This window comes from Staurois parvus, unplaced genomic scaffold (genome assembly GCF_062004578.1).
Source record: "Staurois parvus isolate SC_StPar_1 unplaced genomic scaffold, SC_StPar_1.0 ptg000299l, whole genome shotgun sequence".
NCBI classification, from domain to species: Eukaryota; Metazoa; Chordata; class Amphibia; order Anura; family Ranidae; genus Staurois; species Staurois parvus.
The window spans coordinates 9,306,502-9,331,182 of record NW_028318095.1 but is presented as its reverse complement, the minus strand read 5'-3'; the positions used below and the strand labels follow the sequence as shown (position 1 = coordinate 9,331,182).

At 40.4% G+C, this 24,681-nt stretch overlaps 1 long non-coding RNA gene across 1 annotated transcript in view; it reads right to left on the bottom strand.

Annotated features, from left to right (window-relative positions):
* The window catches only part of LOC149457883 (uncharacterized), a 221,968-nt gene that overhangs the window by 34,950 nt on the left and 162,337 nt on the right, over positions 1-24,681 (bottom strand). Inside the window, exon 2 of the long non-coding RNA XR_016313541.1 lies at positions 18,877-18,930. This is a non-coding gene — a long non-coding RNA (uncharacterized LOC149457883). The remainder of the gene's footprint in view (positions 1-18,876; positions 18,931-24,681) is intronic.

The following is a 24,681-nucleotide window of genomic DNA, read 5'->3' as shown; positions in this document are numbered from 1 at the left end:
CTAAATGCTTATGGACCATATTGATTTTGAGTCATTGTAGATCGTTATGGCTATGCCAACATCATCCCCCATTTTCCTTTGCATACACAAAGCTGAAGAAGGTATTTAATATATTTGTCTTTTCTTTGCCCCCAGTCGCCCACTCTAAATTATCTTGTGAAGGGCCTACATGCTCAGACCTCACCAGTTTGCTATTAATATATTTGAAGAATTTTTGGCGGGTTTGTCCTACTCTCTTTTGCAACCTGTCATTCACTTAGAATTTTCATTGATTTGATTTACTGTTATATTTTTTGTAATTTTTAAATGATGATAGTGTTCCTTCATTTTTATATTTTTTAAATGCTCCTCCTCTGTATACTCTGCATACTCTTCTCTCTAGTTCTATTAGCAAAAGTGCACTCAAGTGCAGCTATATAGAGCACACCTTTCACCTGTATCCCCACACCAAAAAGGAGGACCCTTCCAAAATATTGTCCCAAATATTTAATAATGCTTCTGCTCAACCCACCGGAAAAATGTACAGGGCTTTGCAGATAATATGACAGATCAAGCTTAACAAATTGCATTTCAAGAAAATCTTTGGAAAATCTGGATAACAGCTCTATTGGCCAAAAACAAAAATCTCAAAAAGCCCACTAAGCACTAGCCTACTACAAGCTATTCATAGCAGGGATGAAGTTGGGGTTTGCTGCTACAATGGCAAATGAGTAAAATCCTGCAGGATCAAGATTTACAATCTTGGTGAATTTATGTGTATATTTCTTAAAACCACATTGCTTTGCATCCAATTCAAAATGAAGTCAGCAACCAGGTGAGCATAAATGAAATCTTTCTTTGTTTCATCAAAAGGAGTAAGAGGGTTCCATACAAGAGCCGACACTGATGAGTTTCAGCCTAAAGAGGCCTTACTCATAGCTAGTCACATAAAACTGACAAAGCAGTAGTTTCATTGTCTGCCACCCTCACAGCTGGGATATCTCAGTTCCTCTTTTAACCCATTATGTACTTGAATGGAGAAGAAGGCAGGCTATCAACTACTAATCTCAAGCCAAAAAAGAAATATTTACAAAATATACAAAATTACAAGACAAAATCCCCCCAAAAAATTAATAAAATGAAACAAAAAAGAAAAAAAAATTGCAAAGTATAAAATAAATATATCTGAAGAGAACCATGTCAGATCCCAGAGAGATGTCAGTGGTTGGAGGCCGTTAGTGGGGCAAGGTGATAGCACGAGGAGAGCTTCAGCCTACTTTAATCAGTGTGATTGAGTAGCAGCACCGCAAGTTTTTCATGTTTGATTGCATGGCCTTTGAACAATGGCCAGCAGCTTTGGAAGGGTCAAAAAAGGGGGCTTAAAGTGCAACTATGGTCAAAATATAAAATAATATATTTATTTCCACATTGAATTTCAATTACTTTTAGCCTGCTTCTATAAATCTGAATGATCTTAAAGTTTGAAAACTAACTTTTTGAAGAGTATTACACACTTCCTTGCAATGCAGTGACTCAGATTTATTATGTCCTGTGAGTATGCACTGCATGTCACACATTTAAAGGAGCCTGCCTTTTGAGCTACAGAGGTACTGAGAGGAGGAGTGTCAGAAGGTGGAGTCAGTGCAGGCATCTCTGCTTGCAGGCAGCAAGAGTATATGGGTTATGTAGTCCCTAGAAACTAAAAGTAACCAGCATAAGGAAAGCTGCAAACTGTCCTGCTGCTGGCAATTTTTTTACTGGTGTAACATCCATGATCTCTTAATTCTTAATGAGAACTTGAGAACTATTGGCCAGTGGCAGGACAGTTTTGCATCACCGAGAGCAGTTACAGCCATAGCAAACTACTGGCCAATTTCTATCTTCTGTCAAAGCAGGTAAATCACCATTTGATGGAAAATAATGTGTTATAAAGCTACCTGAAAAAAGGCCTTTTCTTCAAACTTAAATAAATCAGATTAGGATGCAGCTGCTGTATGTAAACCAAGCTAATTGTAAATATAAATAAATAAATAATTCCACAGCTAAATATGCACTGACATTGCCCTTGAAAATCAGACTCATGACGCCACTGAATTTCCAACAAGATTCTCAGAACCCTTGGCAAAGCAAATCCAGGCAGATATGCCCATCACTAATTCATGGATAAAGTCTTCTAAGAGTGAAATAAATACTTATGAGGTGGACATATGATTTATAGATCATTCTTGCAAATTCTCTTTATATGTCACGCAGTATTTAAAAAAAAAAAGAAACTGAGCAAGGTTGGTTTATATAAGAAACATGCTGCTGTTACATGGCAATGTTCAGCTTCAGTGTGAACTCCTCACTGCAGAACTGATAATCAATGTGTCTGTGATATGTGTCATTTTCCCTTTCTGAAACAGTGGTCCCACAGGATCTGATCCCTGCTGATGTGGGAATTGAAACATATAACTTCATTTGACACATTAAAATGATACAACACACTCCTGAAAGCAAATGTGTTCAGCATTTCAAACGATTAATATATTCCCTTTATATAACATCCGTAATGTAAAGATGTTTTTAAATCAAGATTAAATGTAAATATGAAAACAATAATCTTGCAGATCACATTATTATTTCAAGTCAAAACGTGTTTTTTTTTTTTAGATTTGGACAGAGCAGGGAAGGGTTAGAAGACATGAGGCTTTCACTGCAATCTGTGTCAATGCTGAGAAGATTCACTGTCCATATTTGAGCTAGGGACCATCGTAATTAGGACAGAGTGAGAAAAAATACAAAAGTTTGAGTTGTCACCAGAACAGGAGGTAAGGGTTCATGTCCCATGTAGTCTTTTGTACTATACTTCTACAGTATATTTCTCTTTCCTATATCCTATCAAGAACATACAAAATAAAAGACAAGTTGAGAATGGGAACCTATAAAATCACCCACTATATCCAGTACACCAAAAATACTTGAAAATACTATTATGATATTTTGTGTACGTTTTCTTTATTCAAGCCACATGTTGTAAATAGGGGTTCAGAGGTGAGTCACGGAGAGGGTCTCAGTGGTGAGTTGTGGACTGGGGTACACAGGTGAGTTTCAGATAGGGTGCAGAGGTGAGTTTTGGACAGGCTGCAGAGGTGAGCTGTGGGCATGGGTGCAGAGGTGAGTTGCAGAAGGGGGTGCAGAGGTGAGTTGCAGAAGGGGGTGCAGAGGTGAGTTGTGGATGGGGGTGCAGAGGTGAACTGTGGATGGGGGTGCAGAAGTTAGTTGTGGACAGGAGGTGCAAAAGTGAGTTGTGGGCGAGGGTGCAGAGGTGAGTTGAAACAGGGGTGCAGAGATGAGTTGTAGATAGGGGTGCAGAAGTGAGCAGTGGACAGTTGTGCAGAGGTGAGTTTTGGGAGTGCAGAGGTGAATTGTGCATGGGTGCAGAGGTGAGCTGTGGTCAGGGGTGCAGAGGTGACCTTTAGATGGAGGTGCAGAGATGAGTTGTGCATAGGGGTACAGAGGTGAGCTGTGGACAGGGGTGCAGAGGTGAATAGTGGATGGGGGAGCAGAGATGAGCTGTGGACAGGGGTGCAGAGGAGAGCTGTGGACAGGGGGATACAGATGTGAACTATGGACAGGGATGTAGAGGTGGGTTGTGGACAGGGGTACAGAGGTGAGCTGCAGACAGTTGTGGATGGGGGTGCAGAGGTGAGTTGTAGACAGGGGGTGCAGTGGTGAGCTATGGATGGTGGGGTGCAGAGTTGAGCTGTGGACAGTTGTGGACTGGTGTAGAGATGAGCTGTGAACAGGGGTGCAGAGGTGAGTTGTGATTGGAGGTGCAGAGGAAAGCTGCAGTTGTGCATAGTGTTGAAGGGGTGAGCCATGCACAAGGGTGCAGAAGTGAGTGGTGATCAGGGGTGCAGAGGTGAGCTGTGGACAAAGGAGCACAGGTCAGCTTTGGACAGAAGTTCAGAGGTAACCTTTGGAAAAGGGTGCAGAGTGAGCTTTGAAAGAGGGTGCAGAGGTGAGTTGTAAACAGTGGGGTGCAGAGATAAACTGTGGATGGGAGACACAGAGGTGAGCTTTATACACAGGGAAGAGGTGAGTTGTGGACAGTGGGGTCAAGAAGTGAGGTGTGAACAGGAGGTGCAGAGGTGAGATGTATATTGGATGTACAGAGGTGATCTTGGGACAAGGCTTCCAGAGGTGAGTGGTGGACAGGTGGTACAGAGGTGAATGATGGGTGTTGTCCTTTAGGGGGGAGGGAATTGTTCAATATCTTTCACTGCAGAATTTTTTACTTGGTGGGGAGGGACAGCAAAGCATAGAGAGTTCAGTGGTTAAGGGTATGCAATGCAGCAATTAGGATTTTGTAATGGGGGAATTTGGAAGGAGAGCTCTGCACTTGGGGGTGGATGGGATTGGGATAATTCAGGTGGAGGTCATTTTCGGCAGAATTTGGGGGGAGGTAATTTTTGGTTTTAAACTGGAACTGTAAGATATGCACTCCTGCACCCCGCTCTGTATATAGCACACACCTGAAACCTTCATTCTGTGCGTAATATACTCTTGAAACCTGCTCTCTGTGTATTACACATTCCTGGTTTTATTTAACAATGCCCCTTTAAGACCCTGCCACTGTTTTTGCCACACCCACCCTATGACCCCTATGACGTAGCACTCACAATGCACCACACCACATCACTACTCCTTCCTGCAGGGGGAAAGTGGGGAGAGTTGATGAGTTCCCAGTACCCTACCACAGTCTTGTATTTTAACACATATAATAGAACACATATCCTTTTGATAAATCAAGTGAAAACATAATATATCATACATATAAAAGAGGCCACTGTATGTTACATTGCATCACATATACATTTGATAGTAAATAACCTCTGGCTACAAACCAAGTATAAAAGAACCTCTGTATAAAGTACATACAGTATCAGGTGGTTCTCCACAACTGCAAACAATTATATGTTTTTGAAGAAAACTGAAAGAGCAATACAAAGTAACAATTGTGTAAGACTGGTTCTGTCATCCAAGGGAGCTTAAAGTGTTACTAAACCCACAACAGTAAAATCAGTCTGTATATGCAGTAAAGCATGCTTGTTATACTCACTGTGGAACCTAAGGGGTTGATCCTCTGCATTGTGTGAAAAGGCTGTTTGATCCTGACTTCTCTGCTCCTCCTCTTGTTCAAATGTCCACGTCTTATCTCCTGATAAAACAGACTGAACACATAGCCATTCTGCACATGCTCAGTTTAGTGTGTATTGCTAGAGAGGGTTTTTTTTTCTTAGCAGAGTGCATGTGATCAACATCAGGGGTCTTGCATCTTCCTAGAGCAGAAAGAAAACTCCTCCTATAAGCTTTAACCAGTGCTCTGCTGAACACTGATAGACGTCACAAGACTGTTCTAACTGCTGATGAGAAAAGGTACTTAGCAGTTTATATTTACAAAAATAATTGCACTTCCATGCTCTGTGTACTGTGGGAGACCAGATATAGTGAATGCAGGGTCCTGGGTTTAGTAACACTTTAATAATATAAGTCAAAGTGTAAAACCTCCCCATTCAAGCTAGCTGGTCATATTCTGTCTGCATATACGTGATAACAACAGAAGGATGAGTGACTGCAGATCTTCCAGTTTCATTAATGATATATACAAATTCTTTAACGCTCATACTACAAAGAAAAAACAATATTTTGGGGAATTTTGTAGAAATAAATATACCCCAGGGATCAGAACCAACAGTTGGATGTTGCTTTGCTATATTGAAACAGGTACATACTAAGTACAACATTCCAATACCGTATATTCAGTATCCATATACATTAATGGGCCTTTTATATATTGTTCTCTTCTGATGTACTCTGTCCTTTTTCCTTTCCATAGCTATCAACTGTCATTTTTTTTTGTAAATAGAGTTGAAAATATATTATGGTACTCCATACTTGGGGCATATAAATATACATTAACTTATACTGCCTGCTGAAATCTGAAATACTTAATAGCAGCATATATGTAATGATGTAAATCAAAGTTTGACTTTTCTCTTAACAATTTCCCTGTGTTTAGTTAAGCTCAGCTGTTGCAGCCACAGGCTGTTTTGTCCCCAAAATTCTGGATCACTGATTCAAGCTTCTATCTCCTGGAGTGTATTTGTGTTTTCAGTTTGTTCGTAAGGAAAACACAATACTACTGTCTACGGCTATTCCAAAATGCAAGGACAGGCAATATTTTTGAAGCCAGGGGAAAAGCTACAGGGGCAAGTGTTAGAAACTTAGAATGATTCTAGTTTTTCTTAATTAGAAAGTTGTTGTCTGCATTTGTATTCATAATTTAAATGTATTTTTGTCATCATTATAATATCATCATCATCCTAGTTACCATATCTGGAAAAAGGGAAAGATGGTCATCAGGCTTAACTTACAATTATAAATTCTCATACCACAAATCCAAAAGGCAATCAAAAAGTTCAGAAAAAAAGCTGCTAATACAACCTCATAGTGAGGAATGAAAACCTCTTATGACCCCATCAAAAGTTGTCAGATTTATCTCTAAGTAATTAAAGCAGAAATTAACATGTTATCGTCAAATACAATTTCTATTTTACATTTCAATATCGGCAACTCCTTTGGCAAAGCACACAGAATTGGGTCATTTGAAGCCTTGAGCTCTTAGTAGAACCTCCAATATCTAATTGGTCAGGATGACCATCATAGCTGACAAAACATCTAAAGGATATGCCCCAAGAAAGAGAGTTGAGTAAACACACCCTGGTGCCAGGCCTTGAGCACTGCTCATAGTCTAGTTATTTAATTGCACTTCCATGCTCTGTGTACTGTGGGAGACCAGATATAGTGAATGCAGGGTCCTGGGTTTAGTAACACTTTAATAATATAAGTCAAAGTGTAAAATCTCCCCATTCAAGCTAGCTGGTCATATTCTGTCTGCATATATGTGATAACAACAGAAGGATGAGTGACTGCAGATCTTCCAGTTTCATTAATGATATATACAAATTCTTTAACGCTCATACTACAAAGAAAAAACAATATTTTGGGGAATTTTGTAGAAATAAATATACCCCAGGGATCTGAACCAACAGTTGGATGTTGCTTTGCTATATTGAAACAGGTACATACTAAGTACAACATTCCAATACCGTATATTCAGTATCCATATACATTAATGGGCCTTTTATATATTGTTCTCTTCTGATGTACTCTGTCCTTTTTCCTTTCCATAGCTATCGACTGTCATTTTTTTTTGTAAATAGAGTTGAAAATATATTATGGTATTCCATACTTGGGGCATATAAATAAATATGCATTATCTTATACTTCCTGCTGAAATCTGAAATACTTAATAGCAGCATATATTTAATGATGTAATTCAAAGTTTGACTGGTGCCAGGCCTTGAGCACTGCTCATAGTCTAGTTGAATCATCAACATTATCTGGGAGGGCTGAACTCAAAGAAAAGAATGCAAAACCAACCTAACATTTGCATGGTGAGTGATGGTGGCCTGATACCCACACATGGGCTCAAGAGTTTCAGCAAGAGTTTTACAAATCTGGATATGTGTTAATTTGCTGTCATGAATAGACAACTGCTTCACTTTATGCTCTAACTCTTATAATTAACTAAGTCAGGTGGGGAAACTTTGGTCATTATCTTCAAAGAACATAACTACCAAGACTGTCATCTAAAACCTGAAATTGTTCTATCATGAATTATCTATTATATATTATGATCATCATGTTACTCTATGACTACAGGATGACTCTGATCTCATCAAACCACTAAGGATTCCACATTTAGTGTCCATTTTTACAAACCCGATTATGTTATAAGACAGAGATAATAAGAACAAGATAAACTTTGTGTCCATTACAATTCTGTCCAGGAGTGAGCATTATGACTAATTTGTAATCATAGTAAGCTCTGTATATCTGGGCAACTAATACATATTTCATTAAATGTAGGCCGTTTATTAAAATTCGGTGCAGAAACATGGCACAAGATGGAGATGAGCATGTTATTTCCAGCACATTAGCTCCTCTCTAGATAGATAATAGTACATTATACTTTTATAAACTTCATGAACTCACAGTTAAAGAGTTCAGGGTGAGCGTGCTGCCTCCAATGGAAATGCATTACCTCCATCTGGCATAAGGGATCTGCACTGCAAATGTAATGAGGGTTCATAATGGTAAAGTGTAATTGTAATGGACCCCAGACACCCATGACTGGGTATCTCTGTCAAGAAACTACTTCTCAGGCTCTGGAACATGAGACCAGTGAATCTGGCTATTATTACCCCAAGATCCAGATGACACCAGATTTGAAGTAAACCAGAGGCATGGGCGGACTGACAACTCATGGGGCCCCTGGGCAATAGGGGATCTTGGGGCCCATGTATCCTTGCCCAAACTCAAAAAAGCCTATGAAAAAGGTACCAGGGGCATCTCATGGGGCCCCCTACTGACCCTGGGCCCTCGGCAGTGCCCGAGTTTCCAAATGGTCAGTACGCCCCTGACCAGAGGTAGACTACTTTGTTTGAACACAGATACAAGATACTGTATATACACTCAGGGAACAATCCCCCCTCCCTGCATAATGACACAGGGCAGGGCAATCTACATTTAGTAACAAGAGACACACAGGTATTCAAATTTCACACCAGCAGACAGTCCCATCAGGAGGGAGGGCTGCTGGAGACACCCCCACCCGCCACTAAGCTAATACACATAAACATATACATCCCATAATAGTTTGCTCCCAAGCCAGACAAACAATAAAACAATGGGATGCAGCCACATAACATCAAAAACCATCACCCCACCTATCTCCTAAACATGTCTTCACAGTCTAAGACAAAGCCCACACAATATTAGGACAGATCACCCTGTACCCCTAACAGGCACAGGGTGATTTACACATAAGAGGGATATGGGGAGCTTAGACAGGGGTCTCCCCACCTGTCCAAAGTGAGCTGGGTTTCATGGGCCCCCCCACCCAAAGAAACTCCCGTGATTATTTAGCAAAAGAGATGTAAAAAATATGAGTCACTAAAATTCTCTGTCTCTTTAAGTTTGAAAACTGCATCTAAAATGGCAATATGGAATTAGGGGTATGAGTTAGGTCAAAACCACACTGATTAAACAAGAAACTCTAGCAAATCTAAAAGCCTTCCTCTCAAACTCCCTCTTGGCCCTATTCCTGCCTAAAAGTCACCTTGGGCCTAGCAGGAATGACCTAAGAGCTAAGAGATCTTTGTGGGTCAACAAGCACTGTGGTGTATGCAGCTATATAAGTACCTTCTCTTTATGCTTTAGTGAAGTAAGAGGAAAGGAGAGTGTAGGTGGTCCAAATACCTTCAGAAACTCCAACACAGGGTTAGATACAGGCTGAAAACTCTAAGCATAAACATCATAGACTGACTGTATGGTTGGGCAGATCTATCATTTAAGGTATGCATCCCAAAATGTACAGTATGTTCTTCTGATCACTCTTTTCATCTTATTTAATCAAGTAAAGAAGGCACCATTTAAGTTTTCCTGGTTACAGCCAAACTAAATAGAACATTTTCTGAACAGTATAGCATCTTTGGCAGTCTACACACTGCAAGCAATAAAATGGAGTCCATGCCCTTAAAATTTCAGCATCAGACGCAGACATTATTCAGTGAGGAACTGAAATGTGCCCCCTTTTTTTATATTCATAATCATCACCAGCAACTGTCTATGGCTAACTTCTTCTTATTGTTATTATTATACAATAATTTCCCTTTTAATGCTATAAGATGAGGCAATATTAAGCTTATACTATGATGACTTTGATAAGAGTTTGTAGCTACACTATGATAATTGCAAGAGATTGTCATATGCTACACTGAATCCTATACGGTGTCAGTATTACCATCACAGTATATGGAATACAAATGAATATGTAATATTTTTCCATGCAGATGGCTTGGCATTGCAGTATGAATCATTACAGTTTGTGAGCTTATAGTTCAGCAGCAGCTGATGAACAAGGCTAAGAACTATAATTCACGGTCAATGCAACAATTATCAAATAATGTCCCCTTGAGAGACTTAAATTACCAGTGAAAAGTTCACAAACAGTTATGATAATTTGTATTATACAAGCTGTGGCAGTGGGAGGCCTAATCACTGTGAAAATGTAGGAGAAAGTGACACAGGGTTTGCACATATGCAGAGTGCAAGGCTCTAGAACAGCCTTTCTCTACTTTTTCAATGTAGTCTCAGGGAACCTCTGCTAAAATTGACTTTATCATCTTATTCATGATACATTAGTGTGATAGTCAGAGGTAAGAATTTTCCTTACATTTGTGGTCATTTGGAAGAATTGCCCACTTACAGATTGCTAAAAAGCAATGGTGTCAGTGGGAACTTATCTGAGAGGCAAAAATTGCTCATTGCTCAAAGAACCCCTGGCACCCTCTGGAGGAACCCTACGGTTCCACAGAACCCTGGTTGAGAAATTCTTTTCTAGAATGTCAGTTCTGAGCAGAGAAAGATGTTTTTTTATTGTAACTCCCAAATCAAGGGCTGTTGCTCTGAGACTCTGAAGTGCTTTGGAAGGGAATGTCTCCAACCCAGTGTCCAGGTCTTGCCAGTGACCAGCAGGCTGAGTGGGTAGGTGTTCACAGCCCTTATAATCTAGGACATGACAATAGCTCAGGGCTCCACCCAAGAGATAGGAGGTCTCTGTGTAGGAGCCAGGAGGTCCCCAGTCCTTCCCCAGTAGTCAGCGAGGTTGCACGGGGCAGGAGCAGATGATGGCAGAGCAGCGAAGAGAGCCAAGGTACAGAGTGTGTACAGGAGCGCTGAGGTGCTGTGTTTGATAGTTTAGAGGACCAAGGCAACGGGCCTGAGCAGCATCTGTCTGTGGTGAGTGACAGTGTGTTACAGACACTTATACTAATATCATAATGTTACTGCTAAGATTTGTGAGTTTCCTCCTTCTCTGTAAAAAGGTGGTGGTGGCAGTGTGAAGGGTTAATAGCATAATTAACCTGACCCAGTAACAATCACTCTCAGGCTGCTAGCACATAGATTGTGGTCCCGCGAGCTGGAAAATCTTTGTGCAGGGCACAGCTGAGAGTGGCATTGACAGCATGGTGTGAGATCGGCTGGTCCTTCGGTCACAAGTTGGTGAGAAAGGCTGGGGTCTGACGCCATGCACCATCACACCATAGTCTGTACTGTACCCCCTAAACATAATGAGAATATATCCCTTGTAGTGCAGAGGGACCCCACAGCAAGGGTGGATTTTTCTTTCTCTGGCCAGGCTGTGTATTGTACATCCACTCCTGTCATAACTGTATCTGTTATTTAGAAACATTGAGAAGGCACTCAATACACAGCTCAGAAAGCAATTAGTTTTTCAACCAAGAATTCTGTTGACTAGAACAAGAGAGACCATAATGTATTCCCTTCCTGCCCAACTTAAAGCGTTACTAAACCCAGGACTCTGCATTCACTATATCTGGTCTTCGACAGTACACAGAACATGGAAATGCAATTATTTTAGTAAATATAAACTGCTAAATACCTTTTCTCATCAGCAGTATACAACAGTCTTGTGACTTCTATCAGTGTGCAGCCGAACACATGTTAAAGCTTGTAGGAGGAGTTTGCATTCTGCTCTAGGAGGATTCAGGACCCCTGACCTCTGTCTGGACAGTGCTGATTGGCCCTGTGCTGATCACATGCACTCTCCTAAGAAAAAAAAAAAACCTCTCGAGCAATACACACCAAACTGAGCATGTACAGAGTGACTCCACAGGATATGTCTTATCAGGATATAAGAGTGGGACAGTAGAAGAAGAGGAGGATCAGAGAAATCAGGAGCACACTGCCTTTTTACACAATGCAGAGGATTAACCCCTTAGGTACCACAGTAAGTATAACAAGCATGCTTTACTACATATACAGACTGATTTTACCATTGTTGGTTTAGTAACACTTTAATGTTTAGTCCATGTTTAGTGTGAAGGGAGTATTTTCTTTTTTTTTTTTACATTTTCTTTTTTTTATCTATTGACAGTGATAGTAGTGGAGGGTGTTAAAAGTAAGCACACTGCTAGTAATGGATGGTCCTGGAAACATGGGCACTGTAGCAGCATAACATGGCATTGTGGCAGTAATCTTCTATGCCATGACATCACTGTAAAAGCTAACTTTACTTTTCTGATCGTGTTTTATGTCACACCCATAGTTAGGATATAATATGAAACACGGTTAGAGTCCATGGTAGGGATGAGTTGTGTGTTCAAGTTAAAACGTAAGCATGTTTGCCCCAACACAGAGCATTTATTGCATTCAACAAGGATGAATGTGACAGCTTCCTGCTGTCAATGGTCAATGCCAGCAGGAAATTCCCGGTCACCTAAGTGAATGGGCCAAGTAACGTCAGTAGTTACTAAGGACATTGCAGGTGCAAGAAATTGCAATGTCCTTAGCAAGCAATGACATCCTCAGCCATGTAAGACAAGGGTCAGGGATGGAAGGGGTGACATGGCCCTGGGACATTTTTGGAGATTTTTTTTTTTTATTAAAGGACCTGTTAAACGTATGGGTATTAATATTTCCTGTTATTTTGTTTCTGTTTCCTGTTTTTTTCATTAATGTGGGGACAAGGTGCTTTGCCAGGGGGGGGTCACCCCAGGCAAGGTACCTTGTCCCTCTGTTAATGGTTTGTAGCTTGGTATGGTTCGAAGCAGGAAGGGGATGGGGTGTACTCCCTTTCCCTTTCCTGGCCTGCCAGGCTGCAAGCTCAGATTAAAGTAATATTAAAGGCAATAAAAAAAAAAGAACAAACATGTCATACTTACCTGCTCTGTGCAAAGGTTTTGCACAGAGCATTCCCGATCCTATTCTTCTTGGGTCCCCCATCTACACTCCTAGCCCTACTCTCCTGCCAAGTGTCCTCAGAGCAAGCAGCTTGCTAGTTTTCTTCTCGTCTTTTCATCAAAGAAGGGATGTCCAGTTCTTGGTAATGTCACAGTTGCGCCATATTTTCTCCACTTGATGATGACTGTCTTCACTGTGTTCCATGGTATATCTAATGCCTTGGAAATTCTTTTGTACCCTTCTCCCGACTTTACTAAAGTCAGGAGAAGGGTACAGGTATCCTGACTGATACCTTTCAACAATGAGATCCCTCTGGTGCTTTGGAAGCTCTCTGCGGACCATGGCTTTTGCTGTAGGATACGACTAAGAAAATGTCAGGAAAGACCTACTAGAACAGCTGAACTTTATTTGGGGCACTTTAAATAACGGCAGATGTGTACTGACTCCTATTTAACATGATTGTGAATGTGATTGCTTAATTCTGAACACAGCTACATCCCCAGTTATAAGAGGGTGTGCACATTTATGCAACCATATTATTTTAGTTTTTTATTTTTACTTCCCTCCACCTAAAAGATTGGTTTGTTGTTCAACTAAGTTGTACAGTTTATAGGTTACATTAAAGGTGGAAAAAGTTCTGAAATTATTTATCTTTGTCTCATTTTTTACATCACAGAAAACTGACATTTTAACAGGGGTGTGTAGACTTTTTATATCCACTGTATGTTATGACAATGAGGAGGGGGTGTTCTGTAGTCCTAACATACTTCCTCTTCTAGGATGACAACACTGCTCCTCTAGGTACAGTATAGTGATTGACTGTTGTCACCCCATGACAGGACGTGTGACAGACGGATTGCCAGGTGAAAATAAAGGAAAAAAGCCTGAAAAAAGAAAATTACCACAGCAAAAGACTGGTAAGCTGCAATATATTGCATTATTGTTCTTGGGTTTAGAGATACTTCAACTTAATCGCATTCAGGAAAAAAACAATTATGACATTTCTATCAACTCCTGTACACTAGCTAAAATTCAGACAGTAGGTCTGGTACTGGCTACTTCAATGATAGAAGGAAGATATACATGCGTTAGACCTGGGGTTGATTTACTAAAGGCAAACAGGCGGTTTGCCTTGCAAGGGAATTCCCACTTTTTAAGGGAGTTTTCCCCAGAGCTTAGTGAATGAGGTGATGCCTTCTTCCTGACTTCCATCATGCAATAATGTGTAAGCACAAATACATTTTTATTTTCTTTCAAAATTTTCCTTGCATGTAATTGGGTATTTTTTGCAAAGTGAATTTTCTTTTGCAAGTGAACAGCCTATTTGCCTTTAGTAAATCAACCCAAACGTCTAGGAATGTTCATGCACTGGAATAGTAGAGCAAATGTCAGGCATGTTTCTGGAGATCAATAATGTCCATAAGGAGAAAAAAAGCAAGTGTACTAATGCGCTGGTCCACAAGGATCTTGGCTGGTTGGGACATGTAGTGCAGCAAGCAGTAAGTGTGGAAGCTCTCCAAAAATTCTGCTCGGTGGCAAAATATAATCTATACGAAAACAAAAAACAGCAGAGAGTGCACATCCGCGCTAGTGTAACTCTGTTTAATTAAATTGATTAAAAGATAAAAACCATCACACTCACATTGTATAATACTGTTCAAGTACATAAATGAAATATCCTCTTCAGCTTCTCCCTGGTGGTAGTGGTAGCAGTTGACAAATGATGTGAATCCTCTTTGGATTACGGCTCTCCATGTGAACGGCTGTAACGGAGGGGAGCGTGCCGCCGCTACTGCGGATGCACCCAGACCAGCCAGCACCATCTTCCCAATGGAACATTACTCAGGAAGGAAGGGGGAGATAGTGAACATGCCCTGCAAGGTTGCTATGATGACGCGTTTCAGAGGCGTTGTCTCCTTTATCAAGTCTTGTTTCTGGAGATGAAGCTGTACAAAGTTTGGAGTTTAAAGTAAATGCTCATATAGACTTGCGTTTGGGGGCATTAAAACACATGGCTGAGACGTGTTTTCCATGTCTTTCAACTTATCCTTCAAGCTGAAAAGTCAGTGAATGGGGTGTTTACATGGGGTGTTTACACAGTCATGGGGTGTTTACATGGGGTGTTTACGCAGTCATGGGGTGTTTACATGGGGTGTTTACACAGTCATGGGGTGTTTACACAGTCACAATACTGTGCTTCACACACGTGGAAATAATTATCGCTACTGTAGCATTCGGCAAGCAATAATCAAGCAAATAAGGAAGTTTCCTATATGCTCCACAACCTTGTGCAATGCATATCGCCTCCTCATCTCTGCACAAACACCTCTGAAAAGCGACCTAACATGGAATGCTTTTCAGCAACGCTGAACAAGTCCTTTATTGGAGACTTTAGGTATTCAGCATGCAAGCTTTGGAAACACATGAGGTTTCTTTTTGGTAAAGTGGAGTTCCACCCAAAAGGAAAAACTCCTCTTGTCTGTCACCTCCCCCCCCCCCCCCCTCTGCTGCCACAATTGGCACCTTTTGGAGACAAACAGGTACCTGGTTTCTGACTTGAAAGTTCGGGCCCCCCTCCTTCCCCCACAGCCTTCTGGGACACTTTACAGGTCCCAGAGGACTGCGGGTCATTCACAAAGCACAGTGCACTTTGTGCATGCACAGTAGGAAACTGGCTGTGAAGCCACAGGGCTTCACTGCCAGTTTCCCTTAGTCAAGATGGCGGTACCAGATCCAGATAGCTGATTGAAGAATTAGCTCAGGTGAGTACACCGCTGGATGTCTGGACAAGTAAGTGCCCTAATATTAAAAGTCAGCAGCTACAGTATTTGTAGCTGCTGACTTTTATTTATTTTTGGGGGGGGGGGCGCAGAACCCCCCTTTTCCTCTGATATAACACTCTATGACTATTAGAGATAATCCTGGACCCCATTTAATAATGGTAGATTTAGAAAATGTAGTCTCACAGTGTTAGAGCAGTTACATCTTCCCCTTAATAACATTGCTATGACATAGAAATTACGGATAACAGGACATGGCTTAAATAACATTTTCTTAGCTCTTAGCGCTGGAAGCATATTTTAAACTCAACAGCAGTATTTTCAGTTACACTTAAGGGGAAAAAAAGATAGTTTGTGAGTTCATGTGGAAAACTGTATCTGACAAATGAAAACTTTTCCACTAATAGTCTAGTTTACTCAGCACTGTTCTGGATTTGTTCGAAGCTTAAAGAAATAATGCTCTCAGCAGGTAGCAATCTATTAAACTCTGGGATGGAATGAAAGTATAGAATCAAATTCCAAATCTATTTTCATTCATTAGAAACTTTAAAGATCCTGTTTTGTTTAATTATATTATACTGAAATGACTTTAGAGAACATTATTACAAATTTTGATTTTTGCCTATTTGGTAGAAATTGTGGTATGCACAATTCACACATCTTTTCTTAAAATGACTGCTAAATGGAAAATCTGTCTTTATTATCATCACTTGAGCAATCTCAGTGTAACAGGAAAATAAACAGCCCTTACATCCCATATAGGAGAGGAAAAAGTATTTGACTAAAAACATAACTCTTATTGCAGGAGATAGCTGTAATTTGACTTCGGGCTTTGCACAGATTTTAGAAAAAGCAGTGGGTCATCTAAATGTTCAATCATACACTTGGTCTTTGCAGCAATTATAAGTATCATGCAGGTATTTTTTTTTTTTTAAGATGGAAGTGAAGTTTAACCACTTAAGGTCTGCCCTATAGCAGTTTTGCTGCTACAGGGCGGCCCTCCTGTGAAAAGTCAAGTATATATACTCATGATTTTGCAGTCTCTCCATAGGGGGCGTGCACGCGCCTCCACTAGATCGCTTCTGCTGTGAATACTCATAGCAAAAGCCAATCTGCATGTGCCGGTGAACAGTTCTCCACCAGACACCCGCCAATCATCGGGCAGGACACAGAACAGAGCCCTGTACACAAGGCAGAGCTCTGTTTTGACAGGTGAAGGAGTGAAGGATCGTGTGTCTCTGCAAAGCTGGGAACATGATACTTTACATCCCTTAGTAAAAGCACCACCTAGTGTACACAAATCACATAGCTAGGCACATAGTTAACCCTTTGATCCCCCTAAATGTTTAACCCCTTCCTAGCCAGTGTCAATAGTACAGTGTCAGTGCATATATTTAGCACTGATCACTGTATTAGTGTCACCGGTTCCCACAAAGTGTCAGTTAGTGTACAACAGTCTGCTGCAATATCGCAGTCCCGCTATAAGTCGCTGAATGCTGACTAAATGAAAGCTCTATTTGTGGGGAAAAAAATTTCATAAAATTAATTAATGTACAGCATTGCATGGCAGTGCAATTATCAGTTAAATTATTGCAGCGCCCATATCGCAAAAAATGGTCTGCTCAGGAAGGGGAGTAAATCTTCCGGAGGTCAAGTGATTAATATCTGTGAGACACTATTGTTAAAGTGAAATTCAAGACAAACTTTTTTAAAATTTTAAATAGAGTAAGAGAGGGTTATAACCCCTGTCAGATTTTTTTTTTTTTTTACTATCTGTATTCCCATTGGGGAGATTTCCATTCACGTCCTGTACTATAGCCAAAACAGAAAGTGAGAAGAAATCCCTCCAAAGTGATATAAATCCCAGGTTGTCACCAGGGTCATCAGAACTAGTGTCCCCATTGGAAATTGTCCCTCTATTACTAGAAAGACTAGGCAAAAAAACCTTTGGTTGTTGCTGGAGAGGATTTTTGATTTCTCATACATCTCTACCTATCAGTAAAACCCTACACTATATCACCATATTTTTGCTGCACATACATAAACCCAAATACGAAAATTACACGGGGAATCTCACTGGGTTCATATGTATTGATATTTATTATTATTTCTGTTTCCAGTGTGATTAAAATAATTTAGGATGAAAGTAATACTAAACTTTGGTTAACAAGAATATATTAAAGTATGTATTCTTAACTCCAAAAAGTGCCTTGATTTGCTCTCAGCCTCTTACAAATTCCAAGTTTGATTTTTTTTTCTGCTGTTACCTGACTCCCTGTTAGCGGGTGGCTACATTCATATTCCATGGTATGACTATATGTAGGAATGTAACCACCCTCTCTTGCTCCCTCCTGAGATGAACTATGGGATATGTAGTGTGCATGGAGCAGTGCACTTGGCCACAATTAACATGCACTGCTCATATCAAACAAATGGAAGAGGGGTGGGAGAAAGAAGGAGAGGTTCTGGAGCTCACAGAGGAAGTTACAAGGAGACACAGAAACACAATAGGAAATGATTCAATGGAAAATAAATGACAGGGCCATTAGGTAGTGGATGTGTATATATTATTTTGGTGAATAAGGATGTTGTTTAGTGTCATATTAATTTTGAAGCTGCACTCTGTGCAATACTTAAAAAGAAGTCTTGGGATATCTACCTGGAAGAAATCCTTCTTGCTCAGTACTTAGGCATTTATCTAGGTATTGATGTAGTGCACCAGTCCACCTTAGTTATTTTTTAATTAATCTGAGAACCCCTGCTTATAATGCAGAAGAGATATTCCCATATACACCCGCTACATTCTACCCCCAATACACAGAGCAGGAAATAACAGCAAACATTTCAGTGAACATGTGTGGTGTTCTGTAAATTCCTGTTTCTGTGGTTTATGCAAAACTTAGATAAAGGTAAACTAAGTTTCTAACTTTAGCACAACATTCGCTGTATATTTGTAGCTCATTGATTGACTTTACTTGTTGCTTGATATTGCTTTTTAACATATTTTTCTTTTTTGTTCTGTTTTCATTTATTCCTGTAAAATTTTCTTTTAAAAAAAGAGTATTCAGCATTAACACAACACCACCGATTTAATTAAGCACAGTTGATATAAAATAGTGATGGGTTTTGCTCCTATGCTGTGCACGTTTTAAAGTATAATGAGAAAATTCCTCAACTTCATATTAGATGTATGAATTTGATGCACAGGGTCAGGTTTTGCTATAAAAAGAATATACAATACCTCTTTCAGGCTATTGTTCATCATCTGTGATGAAGTGCTGATGAATAAGATTTCCTAAAATTAAAAAGAGAAATAATTATCAGCATATGAAAATAAGTTATTGCTGATACGTTTTATGTATTACTTTCTGTCTTACAGTTTTAGATTAAATTGGTAAATCGTTAGGCAGATATATGAAATGTCTTCCTAACAACAACGTTTCCTGAACCTGCCACATAGGTATGTCATAGTGGGGAAGACTATTACTTCTGCCATGGCATTATTGTAAAAAGAGGTGGAGACTGGTGTAAAGGGGCAGGGCTTCCTTTTGTTGCGGCAGAGCCACAGTTACAAGATAAAGCCCAAAATTTCATAAAAGGAAAAGAATAAGGATGTTTTTATTGTCATTCCAAGAACATGTTATACATTAAAGGAAGGAAATAAGGTCCTGGAGACCAATAATACAATCAAGACAAATAAAAAGGTATTGGAACACAAACATAAAGATAAAAGTATGACACTAAATAATAATTAATATCCATTTAACACCAACTTATTCAATGTACGCAACAACTACACATGAAACGCAACATAATTCTCAATAACATTACAACAGCATCAAAAATCATAAAACAATGTATTATCAATCTCAAATTGCAGAGATGTATAGAAAAAAATAGTACTAATTAGGCCACTTTCACATGGGCCAGATTCGTTTTGCTCAACAGATGATCTGTCTGCTGATTATGCAGAGTGGACATGGAAACAGTCCGCTCTGCTCTATGGGCAGTCGGATGTAAATGGGTCAGCTGTTCATATACACCCAACTTCTCTCCGATCTGATCTGGACAGACGGAGGGGAACAGATTCCCTTCCATGTTTTGTGTTTTTCCGAAATCAGTTCTTAGGTAGCCGGGTGTAAATGGACACAATTTGGTTACATGTGACTGCCCATAGAGGAGAATGGAGGGTGCAGTCAAGTCCGCCTGAAAAATGGACAGGTAGACCCAACTGGAGTCCATATGCAGAATGAGAAGAGTCCATCGTAATATTGAGGGCTGTCTTCCTACAACTGCTATTTTAAATATTAAAAATGGTGGGAAGATTGCTGCCAATAATCTTCAGGGCAGTCCTGCTGCAGAGTCTGTTTATCCACAGCAGAGCAATTACCATACCAAACAGTAATGCAAGAAGTAAGGATGTTCTCCACTACCCATCTAAACAAATGAGGCGAGGACTGTAGTACCAAGGCCAGCACACTTCAATCTCCTAAAAAAGAAAAGGTATTGATTCACTATGCTGACTGTATTAGTGCTCCAGGTGAGGTTATCAGAGATGTGCGCCCCCAAATATTTAAAGAAAGGGACCATCTTAACAGCTCCCCACCCATGTAGAGAAGGAGGGGTAGTGCTATTCTTTCTAAAGTCCACAACTATCTCCTTTGTCTTCTTTACATTATTGGAGAGACTTTTATCTGTAAACCAGACTTCCAGACTCTCAACCGCCTGCCTGTACATGGATCGTCAAAATGAATGAAGATTCCCACTACTGCTATATCACCTGAGAAGTTCTCCGTATGTGTGCTCAGTTTAATTGTGCAATTTTAGGCCAGTAATGGGTAAAGTAAGAGGCTCAAGATGCATCCCAGGAGGGGATTTGGTATTGAAAAAGATGGAAGAGGATATGTGAACTACAGTTCTACTTTGCTCGCCCTTGGTAATGGAGCAGTGGAGAAGTGTATGTATGAAGTGTTGTACAGCCCAAAGTGGGCTGATGGTATAATAATCAGATAGTAGGAACCAACACTTTCATTCATTTGCCCCCCACTGTCATGTTATAGATATTGCCACTGATTTGGTGACACCATGTGCAATACAGAGGTGGTAGCAACTAAATTCTTATGCAGTACCCTCCTAGATAGGTGCTAGGTTTAGACACATAAGACATAGTTTGTGTTTTGATAGGTACATTTAGTTGCCACACTGTAGACAGTGTGGATGTAATTGTTAGGTAAAAGCATAACTTGCACACTGTAATCAGTGTTGCTGTTTTCCTCTGGTTAGGCTTGAGGCATTTCTGGATAATAGGTGCGGAGCTATGCAGATGGCAGCATGAATATTGATACAACCCCAGCTTATCCCAGAGAGACTAACTCTGATGGCATGCTGGGTAACTGTATATATTCAGTGAGTACACTGGGCTCTGAATCTTTCCTGTTTAGGATTGTTTCAGCCTGGGAGAGGGCACATTGGCCTCCCAGGCATCTATTGCCATGCGGCCTCAGGTGGGCAACCTGAGGGCCTGAATGCTTAGACCCACATTCTGCTAAAGAACTGGTAACACAGAGGAAGGAAACCATTTACTCTTGGGCTTCATGAGTACAGACATTTCTAAAGTATCTTAGAAAGTGAGTGCTACTTAACCCCCTCTGGTGCTAGAGAGATCTAGGCTAAAGGGGACACTGGCTGGTGTTCCAAAGAGCTTTGTCCACTTAATCTCCTACCTAAAATTTTGCTCGTTACTACTACTACAACTACAACTGCTGCCTTAAAGCTAAAGTCTACTGTTTGCTTCAAGCATGGACTTCATCATAGCTTATCTGAAAGAATATCTAAAGGCCTCAACTGTACATAGTTTCCATTTTTGAAGTATGCCACCTAATTCCCCATCATTATCCAAGTTCCCCAAAAATAAAAACAATAGTTGATCCTCTGGATCAACTGTGAGTGTAGGATTATAACTTTTTTTGTTTTATGGTTGAACTGGACGGACTTTTGTCTCTTTTCAGCCAGACTAACTATGTAACACCCTAAACTGATGACTGAAAAAACATGTGAGTGAGCCTATGTGCCTGGCTGTGGGGCAAAGCTTTTGAGAAAGACCTAGACAGTATTCCTGTGGCTCCTACAAGAGTAGTGCTACAATTACAAGGGTATATATAACACAGATCTGCTCTAGTGTTTGCTTGTGCAAGTGTAGTACAGAGATTACATTAAAAGCTAGAAGGGTCAGTAATCCCTCATGCAATGTCAAGCAACCAATAATTAAAGTGCAGCTCTCCTCAAAACCCATTTTAGTTTTGTGGTTTTTTGCTGCAAAGTTATTTTTTTTTCTTCCGGAATCACTACTCTGCCATTACCAACAGAATGTCAAAACATAGTGTCACCACAGTGGGATGCATGGTAACATGAACTAAAAAAAATAAGTAGGGACAAGAGTCTCCAGATAAATGGAGACCCCAGACACAAGAGAGGTAGACCATAATAATGGTCTTGTGTGGAGGTGAAATTGAGTCTGAAGTGTTTTAAGTGAAATTCTAGAGAAGCAAATATTGTCTAAATACAAGAAGATAGTGTGTTCCTACCAGGGGCGGATTGACAACTCATGGGGCCCCCGGGCAATAGGGGATCATGGGGCCCCTTTGTCCTTGCCCAAACTCAAAAATGCCTATGAAAAAGGTACCAGGGGCATCTCATGGGGCCCCCTACTGACCCCGGGCCCTCTAGCACTGCCCGAGTTTCCAAATGGTCAGTCCGCCCCTGGTTCCTACTTACATTTTGGAGTGCTTTGTATTTCTTTCAGATTTGTGCAGGAGCTTCCCGTAATAAAGACCAGTCACTGCTGCTCTCTCTCCTTCTGCAGGGTGACTGGTCTTGTGTCTGCCCCATCCTTTATTTTCCTGCAGAAATAGTAGCGGATAGGCCTTCTGGGTCCCTCTCATGGCTCTCTGCACAGGCTACGTACAGCACAGATGTCATTGCTACTTTTGGAAGGTAATATATGGGGTTTGCAAAGACTTTTGATGTACACAAAGTGGATTTATAAGACCTTTAAAACCGAAGTTTAGTTTTAAAATGCAGATAGGTTTTACTGTTTTACCTACCTATGGATTTGCAATTCTTTACAGCCATACTTGTGATTTACACACATTTTCCTCACTGCACAGCTGGACAAGTGACACATTAAATTGGTATCAAACCCAAAGGCAAACATTTATTATATTGTAGCTTACCATTTCTTAGATGTGATAGCTGCATTAGTGGTCTTCTTTAGGCTTTCTTTCTTCTCTTTTCACCTAGTGATCCAGCCAGCAACTCTGCTGTTTTTCAATAGAACAAGCTCTCCAGCAAATTATATCAGTTACAGAGATGAGACAACTCATTTAACACTAAGAGCGGTGCATACAATGATCAGCTTTTTTATTTGTAATTCTATGTAAAACCTTTATCCCAAGAGAACACTGTTGTCTGTTTTAGATGTACTAGCAGATTTAGATACGTTCACAAATTGAATCCACACTCCAGCTCACACTGCAGTTACACAAGGAGTTACAACAACAGATTTTGTTCTTCTTTTGGGAAAAAGGTTTTCCATGAATATATAAAAGCTTATCATTGTAAGCACCCCTGTCAGTGGAAAATTGTTTTCTTCAACACTCTAAATGCTACAATTTCAGGGGAACCTGTTCTGCTGAAAAACAACAGACTTACTGGCTGGATCACCAGATGCATAAAAGCCTAAAAAAAGGAAACTAATGCAGAAAAGGAAACTAATCTAAGAATTAGTAATGTAAAAAATGTTTGCTTTTGCGTTTAATACTGTTTTAATAAATACACTTTTATGTAGACTGTTTTAAAACAGTTCTTTAGAACAGACTCAGGAAAAGAGAGGAATAAAAGAAATTTACCAAAAATCAATAGGAGCTCATGACTGTTTGTCATCTGCTATTAAATAATGCCAATTTCCGTGATTTTGGAGACACAAATAACTGAGTAACATCTTGATCATTCTCCAAAACAGAAACTTTTTTAAGTAAGCTGAAAATTAGAGATGAGCGAATCGAAGTATCCGAAGTGGAATTCGAGTCGAATATCGGAAAAATTTCGATTCATGCCGAATCCGAAAAATAGCCTAATTCGGACGCGCGAATCGAAATTTTTCCGAAAATGGCGGCTGACATGTGCGGCGACGGAGCGGGGATGTCTGGGAAGGCGCGCAGACAAGGCGCGCTGACCCATAATGCATGCCTCAACTACATGTGATCGCATCAGCCTATCAGCAGCCAGCCAGCCAGCACTGTGTAATGGTCGAGCTATAAATAGCGGCCATTTTGGAATTCTTCATTTGCCTGCAGTTATTGAACAGAGGCAGACCGCTCTGTACTAGGGACAGGGACAGAGTTAGGGCCACAGAAACGATAATTGGGGACAGAGAAAAGTTACTTGGGACAGAGAACCATTACTCAGGGACACAGACTTGTTAATGAGGGCCACAGAATCGTTTTTTAGGGACAAAGAAACGCTAGTTAGGGCCACAGAATTCATAATCAGGGACAGACAGAATTGTTACTCAGTGCCAGAGAATTGTTACTTAGGGCCACAGAAACGTTATTAGGGCCACAGAATTGTTACTCAGGGACAGACAGAATTGTTACTGAGTGCCAGAGAATTGTTACTCAGGGACAGACAGAATTGTTACTGAGTGCCAGAGAATTGTTACTCAGGGCCACAGAAACTTTACTTAGGGCCACAGAATTTTTACTCAGGGACAGACAGAATTGTTACTGAGTGCCAGAGAATTGTTACTCAGGGACAGACAGAATTGTTACTGAGTGCCAGAGAATTGTTACTTAGGGCCACAGAAACTTTACTTAGGGCCACAGAATTGTTACTCGCACAGACACAGAATTGTTACTCGCACAGACACAGAATTGTTACTGAAGGCCACAGAACTGTTACTTAGGGCCACAGAATTGTTACTCGCACAGACACAGAATTGTTACTCGCACAGACACAGAACTGTTACTGAGGGCCACAGAACTGTTAC